This window comes from Pelodiscus sinensis, chromosome 22, assembly GCF_052426305.1.
Source record: "Pelodiscus sinensis isolate ZL-2025 chromosome 22, ASM5242630v1, whole genome shotgun sequence".
Taxonomy (NCBI): Eukaryota; Metazoa; Chordata; order Testudines; family Trionychidae; genus Pelodiscus; species Pelodiscus sinensis.
This window is the reverse complement of record NC_143073.1, coordinates 16,110,099-16,118,263: the sequence shown is the minus strand read 5'-3', so window position 1 is coordinate 16,118,263 and position 8,165 is coordinate 16,110,099.

Genomic DNA, 8,165 nt, shown 5'->3' with positions numbered 1-8,165 from the left:
CAGGCTTGGTCTCCTGAACCTATAAGAGGTTGGTTCGGGCAAACTCCCCTAATTTCTGCAAGCACTCCCTCAATTGCAACACGTAGGGGACCGTCCCCATCACGCGGGACTCCTGCCCCTCCCAGTCCTCTCTCAGGAGGTCAAGGATCCCCCAGGGCTGCCGCCTGTATAGGTGCTCAAAAGGGGAGAAGCCCATTGAGGCTTGTGGTACTTCCCGCACAGTGAAAAGCAAGGCGGCAGCATTTTGTCCCACCCTCGGGGGTCCTCTTCTACGAATTTGTGGAGCATTGATTTCAATATCCGATTAAAATGCTCTACCAACCCATCTGTTTGGGGATAGTACACGGTAGTTCACAGGGCTCGGATGTTTAGCAGCCAGCATAGCTCGGCCATTAATTTGGATGAGACATTGGTGCCCTGATCAGTCAGTATCTCCTTCGGTATCCACACTCTGGGGAATACCTCAGGGAGTTCCGCGGCTATGGTACCGGCGGTTGTGTTCCATAATGGCACGGCCTCGGGGTACCTAGTGGCATAATCCACTATAACTAGGATATGTTGGCACCCAGAGCTAGCCTTCGAGAGGCCACACCAAGTCCAACCTGATCCACTCAAAGGGGACTCCTACCACAGGTAGGGCTACCATTGGGGCCTTGGGTACTCCCTTTGGGTTGGTGCGCTGACACTTAGGGCAGGATTCGCAGAACTCCCTTGCCTCCCGGTGGATCCCTAGCCAAAAAAAAAAAAAAATCTCTTGGCCACCTGCTGTAGGGTTTTCTCGCAGCCCAAGTGTCCGGCCCAGGGGCTGGCATGGCCCAACCGCAGCACCCCCTTTCAATACCTGGAAGGAACTAAGAGCTGCACGAATTCCTCATCTCTCTGTGGGTCTCACACCACCCGGTAGAGCCTGTCATTCCAGACCTCAAACCTTGGTCCTTGCCCCCTTGCGCCTCCGGGCTCCTTATCCTCGGCCTCCTGGACTCACTCCTAGGCTTGGCTTAACGTCAGGTCCTCTCTCTGATCTCACAGAAAATCCCCTCCGGCGCCCAGCCACTGCATCTTTCCCTCATCTATCGGCAGCCACAGGGGTCCCGCTGGGCCCAGTGTCTTGGCTTCAGCTCTCAGTTGGTCATCGGGTTCTGGGATGTCTCCCTGGGCTGCCACCATCCCTCCTCAGGGCCGTCTTCCTATTTCAGGAGGTTCCTGGTGGGCCTAATCTTGGACCAACCTGAGGAGACCGGGCCAATCTCTCCCCAGTATTACCAGGTACACCAGTAGGGGGGCCTAACCCTACCCGACAAATCTTTTCCTCGCAAGCGTCTGCTATCCACACCCAGGCCGTCAGGTATGCCCTTATATCCCCATGCACACACTGTAGCATGACTGGACCCCCTGTGGGTTTGGGGTTCTTTACCAGGTTCTCCTGTACCATGGTCTGGCTACACCCGGAGTCTATTAGGGTATGTCTACACTACAAAGTTAATTCGAACTAACAGCCATTAGTTCAAATTAACTTTCATAGCGTCTATACATGCAAACCACTAGTTCGAACTTAATTCGAACTAGCGGAGCGCTTAATTGGAACTAGGTAAACCTCATTCTACGAGGAGTAACGCCTAGTTCGAATTAAGTAGTTCAAATTAAGGGCTGTGTAATGTTGAAGCAAAAACACGCTCCTCTGTGTTTAGGCAGCTAACAAACAGCTTTATTAATTAATAAAGCACAGCATGAGCCAAACGTGGTCACAGCAGAGCCAGACCCAGTAAGGCTGCTAATACAATCAATCCTAGTATCTTTATACCCTTAGCCAAACAGTCTGACGTCAGGGCATACAATTACAGAAATCCTTAATTAAATTTGGAAAAACCAAACCTTATCAACAAGATGGCGGACAGGTGCGAGGGAGTACATCTTCTGTCCCAACCAGCCCAATTAACACATACCAATAGCCCATCCTGTAGGCCTCTTCTCACGGGGTGACAGAAAGTTCACTCTGGTCTACGTGCTTGAGAGAAAAGCTGAAATGGTTTCTGATATACAAGATGGCTTCTAGCTAAACATGAAAATGGTTTCTACAGCTTCCACAGTAACCACTGAATTTGAACTAGTTAGAGGCTAGCCCTCCCCAGCTTTCCCTGGTGGCCACTCTGGGCCAAACCAGGGGAACTTTTCTGCCTCCTTCCCGGCCCCGGAGCCCTTAAAGGGGCACGGTCTGGCTACTGCGCTCGTGCCAGTTGCAAGCCTGCCAGCACCCAGCCAGCAGACCCTGCACCTGGCATGGCATAAGCCAGGCACCCGCTGCCACCCAGCCCTCCGCCTCTTCCCAGGACCAGGCTGGCAGCTCCCAGGAGCCTGCCCAGGGCTGCAAGAGGTGGGAGCCCGCCTGGTCTAATGCAGATATCGTGGACCTCATCCAGGTTTGGGGGGAGGCCTCCAACGTCCACAACCTCTGCACTAGGCACAGGAATGCAGCCGTCTAGGGCAGGATAGCTGCCAGCCTGGCCACCAAAGGCCACATGAGAACCCAGGAGCAGGTTTGCATGAAAATCAAGTTGGTCCACTGAGACCCCCGACCCTGAGCCCTGAGCTTAGAACATAAGAATGGCCGTACTGGGTCAGACCAAAGGTCATTCTAGCCCAGTAGCCTGTCTGCCTACAGTGGCCATCACCAGGTACCCCGGAGGTGATGGACCAAAGACAATGACCAAGCGATTTGTCTTGTGCCATCCATCTCCAGCCTTCCACAAACAGAGGCCAGGGACACCATTCCTACCCCCTGGCTAATAGCACTCCATGGACCCAACCTCCATGAACGTATCTAACTTCTCTTTAAACTCTGTTATAGTTCTAGCCTTCACAGCCTCCTCTGGCAAGGAGTTCCACAGGTTGACTATGAGCTGTGTGAAGAAGAACTTTCACTTATTAGTTTTAAGCCTGCTGTCCATTCATTTCATTTGGTGTCCTCTAGTCCTTCTATTATGGGAACTAATGAAGAACTTTTCTTTATTCACCCTCTCCACACCACTCATGATTTTATAGTCTCCTCTTTTCTAAGCTGAAAAGTCCCGGTCTCTTCAGCCTCTCTTCATATGGGACCTGTTCCAAACCCCTGATTATTTTAGTTGCCCTTTTCTGAACCCTTTCCAAGGCCAAAATATCTTTTTTGAGGCAAGGAGACCACATCTGTACACAGTACTGAAGATATGGTGTACCATAGTTTTATATTTCCCCTCCCACTTCTTCCCTGGCTCCCTCCTCCCAGGTTTCCCCCTCTCTCTTCCCCTCTCCCACCTCCTTTCCCCAGTCTCCCCAGAGGTTAATTCCCCCCCCCCCCCCCAGTTTTGTTAAATAAAGAGTTTCTATTTTTGAACACACGTGTCTTTTATTTTGTACATCAGGAAGGGGGGCTAGGGAGGGGTAAGTGGAAGAAGGTGAGGGAGGAATGGGGCACGAGCCCCGATGGGGAGGACTGAGGTGGCTCTGCAGGCTCCTCGGGGTGGAAGCTCTCCTGCAGGGCCTCCTGAATCCTGACAGCCCCCCGATTGACCCTCCCGGATGGCAGCCTGCGGCAAGTGCAGCCGGGCTGATGGCCGAGTGCTGTGATGTGCAGAGTGTGGGCAGTCAGGGCACTCCAAGACAGGACTGCTTTGCTGTTCCTCATCGAGGTAGACAAGCAAGCGGGGAACCCTGAGAATTGTCTGTCTGGGGTGGGGGTCGGGTCCCTTTAAGCACAGCCCTCGGCTAGCCTGAGACAGCAGCTCCACCCTCTAATCTGATGCTCTGCCGGCACTGGTTCCGGTCAGCCTTAACTTCGGTTCAGGATCCACTCAATGTGGATATGCTATTTTGAATTAGCAAAACGCTAATTCGAATTAGTTTTTAGGTCTAGATGCACTCATTCGAATTAGCTTATTTCGAATTAACTAATTCGAATTAAGTTAGTTCGAATTAGTGCTGTAGTGTAGACATACCCTTAGGGCCCTGACAAAGGTCCCTTCCACCCGTACCTCTACCATGGGCATTGCCGGCCCGCTTCCCCGAGCCCTGTGCCCCACAGTTGATACCTGGGCATATCCACTGCCTGCCGTCGCCCGATTGCAGCCTCTGATCCTGTTGGGCTTGCAACCATTCCGTCAGCTTCTGGAACAGCTGCCATTGTTGCTCCAGTTGTTGCACAGTCCACTGCTGCAAACTCCGGCTCAGCTGCAGGAGCTGCTCCCGCTATCTCTTGGCCATCTCTTCCATCAATTTCACGGGTTCCATCTCACCCTCTTTACCTCACTGGTTTTATCCCTGTTATGGCCCTCACACCACTGTACCTCCCCTAGGTTCGGGATGGTCTCTTGCCCACATTCTCCACCAAGTTGTCACAGGGTATGTCCTTGGCGTGGGGTGCGCCCCCTCCCTTACAGGCCCATTGTCCGCTCTATCAGGGTGAACACAACCCTAGTAGTCCCAACATAAAAGCCCATGTCCCCCTCTCAGGGTACATACAACATTATCAGTCTCACTATAAAGTTCATGCCCCCTCTATCAGGGTAAATACGGCATTAGAGGCCTGCCTCTCCGAGAATCCTCTCCTGGCCCAGGGTTTGATTATCCAGGGCAGGGAAAATGGGTGGTAGGGGGACCCAAGCCCTCCCTCTCCACCGGGTCCCAGCCCAGGGCCCTTTAGGCAGGGCCTATGGCTCCTGCCCGCTCGGCAGGGAATCCGGCCAATACACACTGAGCCAAGCTTTGAGTCTTTTGCCCTGGGCTGTTCCCCTGGGGCCCATTCGCCTCCGAGTCGGTACCTGCCGGGGTTGCGGGTGCGCTCCTGCCTCCCTGGGGTCGGCGGCTGCTGGCTCTGTCTCCAGGTCAGGCGCGGGCGGCGACTCCGTTCTCAGCTGCTGCAGAAACACCGGCCCAGCCTGGTCTACTGTCTCATCCTGTGGTCTCCGTGGCTGCAGGGCTTCCTCTGCTTTTATACCCAGGCTCTGCTGGGAGCATGCCCAGCAGGGCTGGAGGGGCGGGCTTTCTCCGCCAGCTGGGCCTGGGCTACCCCCTGTCCATCAGTGTAGGGCCTGTCCGCCCCGTCACAAGAGGGAAGAATCCCAAGCATTGTCACAGGCTGGGAACCATAAGTGTGCGCAGCACATTTCATTAGGGTGTGCACCCAAGGAATTTTATTTTTTATTTTTTTTTAAAGGTGAACATTTATTGAATACTCAATCACAAAGCACATGCTGTGAGCGAACGGGGGCTTTCTATACATTTCTACATTTGGCGCTTATTGCATAATACAACAATCCATACTTTAAAACTAAAAGAGCATATCGTGATTAAATTAAAACACAAAGCCACTTTTTTTTGAGACAATAGGGTGTGCCTGGGCACACCCGGCATACCCATGCTGGGGACTGAATGGCTAAGTAGCAGTTAAGCAGAAAAGGACCTGGGGGTTACAGTGGATGAGAAGCTGGATATGAGTCAACAGTGTGCCCTTGTAGCCAAGAAGTCCAGAGGCATATTAGGTTGCATTAGGAGGAGCATTGCCAGCAGATCCAGAGAAGTGATTATTCCCCTTTATTCGGCTCTGGTGAGGCCACATCTGGAATATTGTGTCCAGTTCTGGGCCCCCCCACTATAGAAAGGATGTGGACGCACTGGAGAGGGTCCAGCGAAGGGCGACCAAAATGATTAGGGGGCTGGAGCGCATGACCTATGAGGAGAGACTGAGGGAGTTGGGTTTGTTTAGACTGCAGAAGAGAAGAGTGAGGAGGGATTTGATAGCAGCCTTCAACTTCCTGAAGGGAGGTTCCAAAAAGAGGCTGGAGAAAGGCTGTTCACAGTAGTGACAGATGCCAGAACAAGGAACAATGGTCTCAAGTTACAGTGGGGGAGGTCTACGTTGGATATTAGGAAAAACTATTTCACTAGGAGGGTGGTGAAGCACTGGGATGGGTTCCCTAGGGAGGTGGTAGAATCTCCATCCCCAGAAGTTTTAAAGTCTCAGCTTGACAAAGCCCTGGCTGGGTTGATTTAGTTGGGATTGGTCCTGCCTTGGGCAGAGGGCTGGATTTGATGACCTCCTGAGGTCTCTTCCAGCTCTATGATTCTATGATTGTGTGCACGCGTCTTGTCCCAGTGCAGAGGCTCCTTCTATAGGCCCCAAGCAAAGCAGGAAAGAAAATGAAATACAAATGTGACCCCCCCCCCCCCCAAGCAATCACCTCTCCTCTCCCTGCCCAGCCTCCTGGGGTCCTCAGCACTGTCTACACTTAGGAGTTTAAAGTAGCGGGGGCCTTAAGCTGAAAGTGAGGCCATGGCTCCGGTTTGGGTTGCCAAGTGTCCGGTTTTGAACCGGACAGTCCAGTATTTGAGCTTTCTGTTCAGGAAACAAATTGAGAAAATAGAACTGTCCGGTATTTTCTAAATAAGATGTCATGTAGATTGTGATGTAACGTCAAGTGTGTCTGGTGTTTTTGCTGAAACCATCTGGCAACCCTAGCTCCGGTGTTGGGAGATTTCTGTAAACCACCATGTGTGTACCGATCCAGTACACATCTCCCAAAGTGGATTAAAACATTTGGTCTAGGGGCGGGAGGTGGGGGACTAGAGAGAGAAAAGGTTTTACACTCAGGTGGCACTAATCTGCCCAATCAGTTCCTTCTGCTGACAAGTCCCACTCCTGCCTTGTCAGAGAGGAGTGGGCAGGGGGGTGGACATGTTGCTGCATGGGGCTGTGCTGGTAGGAGGCAGGTTCAATCCTAGATCAAGTTTGTATGGCCTGAACTGAAGTTGCCTGTTGTGACACTGCCATGTGTGTGCCACCCCCTCAGGCACATGCAGCTTCAGAAGGGCACCTGGAAATTTGATGCCCCAAATTTTCAGGTACCCTACGCAGCTGTGTAGGTTGCATATGCCTAAGGACAGCCCTAGTCCTCTCCCTAGTTCAGGGAGGGGAGTAAAAGCAAGTGGGTTGGGGGGCTAGGAGCCAGAGCCAGGGAGAAAACCCAAGACTTCTGACTCCCTGCCCCACCCCCTTCTCCCTTCCCAGAGCTTGGGAGAGAACCCAGGAGACCTGCTCTTACGGGGAGGGGGGGTCGGCAGGAAGGTCACAAGGAGGCAATGGCAGGTGTGTGACATGTGTGACTAGTTGTGAGTCTGTCTAGTGCAGTGGGTTTTCAAACTTTTGTTCTCATGACCCAGTTGAAGAAAATTGTTGATGCCTGCAACCCAACATAATTTGACTAGAGTGCAGGCTCCAGAGTGGGGCTGAGGATGAGAGCTTGGGCTATAGGAGGGGACCTCATCTTTGGAAGGATGAGTTTGGGTAGGGCAAGCGGGGCTTAGCTTGAGTGACTTTAAGTCAGCGGTGTAACGAGGGGTGGGGGCTAAGGCAGCTTCCTGTCCCTCCTGGCACTGCAGACCATGCAGTGCCCCCAAACCAGCCAGCAGCAGGTTCTAACCAATGGAAGTACGGAGCTAGTGCTCAGGACAGGGGCAGTGTGTGGAGCCCTCTGCGCTCACCCCCACCGCAGGTGCTGGGCCCACTGCTGGGTGCAGCACAATCTGGAGTGCCAGAAGAGGCAGGTGGCTGCCTTAGCACCCCCACTGGTCACCCTGCAGGAATGAGACCCAGTGCCCGACATTCCACATCCCAGTACTGGATTGCCACCCCATAGCTCTAGTGGAGGAGGGGGGAGGGAAGGTGCACAGAAATAGCTGTGTGCCCAGCCAGCAGGGGGCAGCAAATACACACACAGAGCAGGGCTCACCCCTCCCGCAGGGGGCAGCAGCTGATCTCTATCTTCTCATACACTCTCTTTGGGATGGGCCTGCGGGGGCAGCAGGGGGCGTTCTCCCCTGGTAGGCAGGGCTGGCCGAAGGCAACACTAGGGGGCGCTGTGGGGCAGGGGCTCAGCAGGGAGCTCTCCCCTGGCAGGCAGGACTGGCCCCCGGGGTGCTGTGAGGCAGGGAAAGGGGTGGGGACTGAATGGTAGAAGATGGATTTGAGGGACTCATAAGATCAGGGAGGGAGTTTTCTACATCTTCTCATGTATTGTGTTCAAGAAGCTGACACCGTGTATCTCTCGGCACAGCTCTGACAACGCTTCTTTCAAGCCCCATTCTGCCCCCAAACAACTGCACCAGATGGGGGAGGGGATCACGGCCCCCTCCTA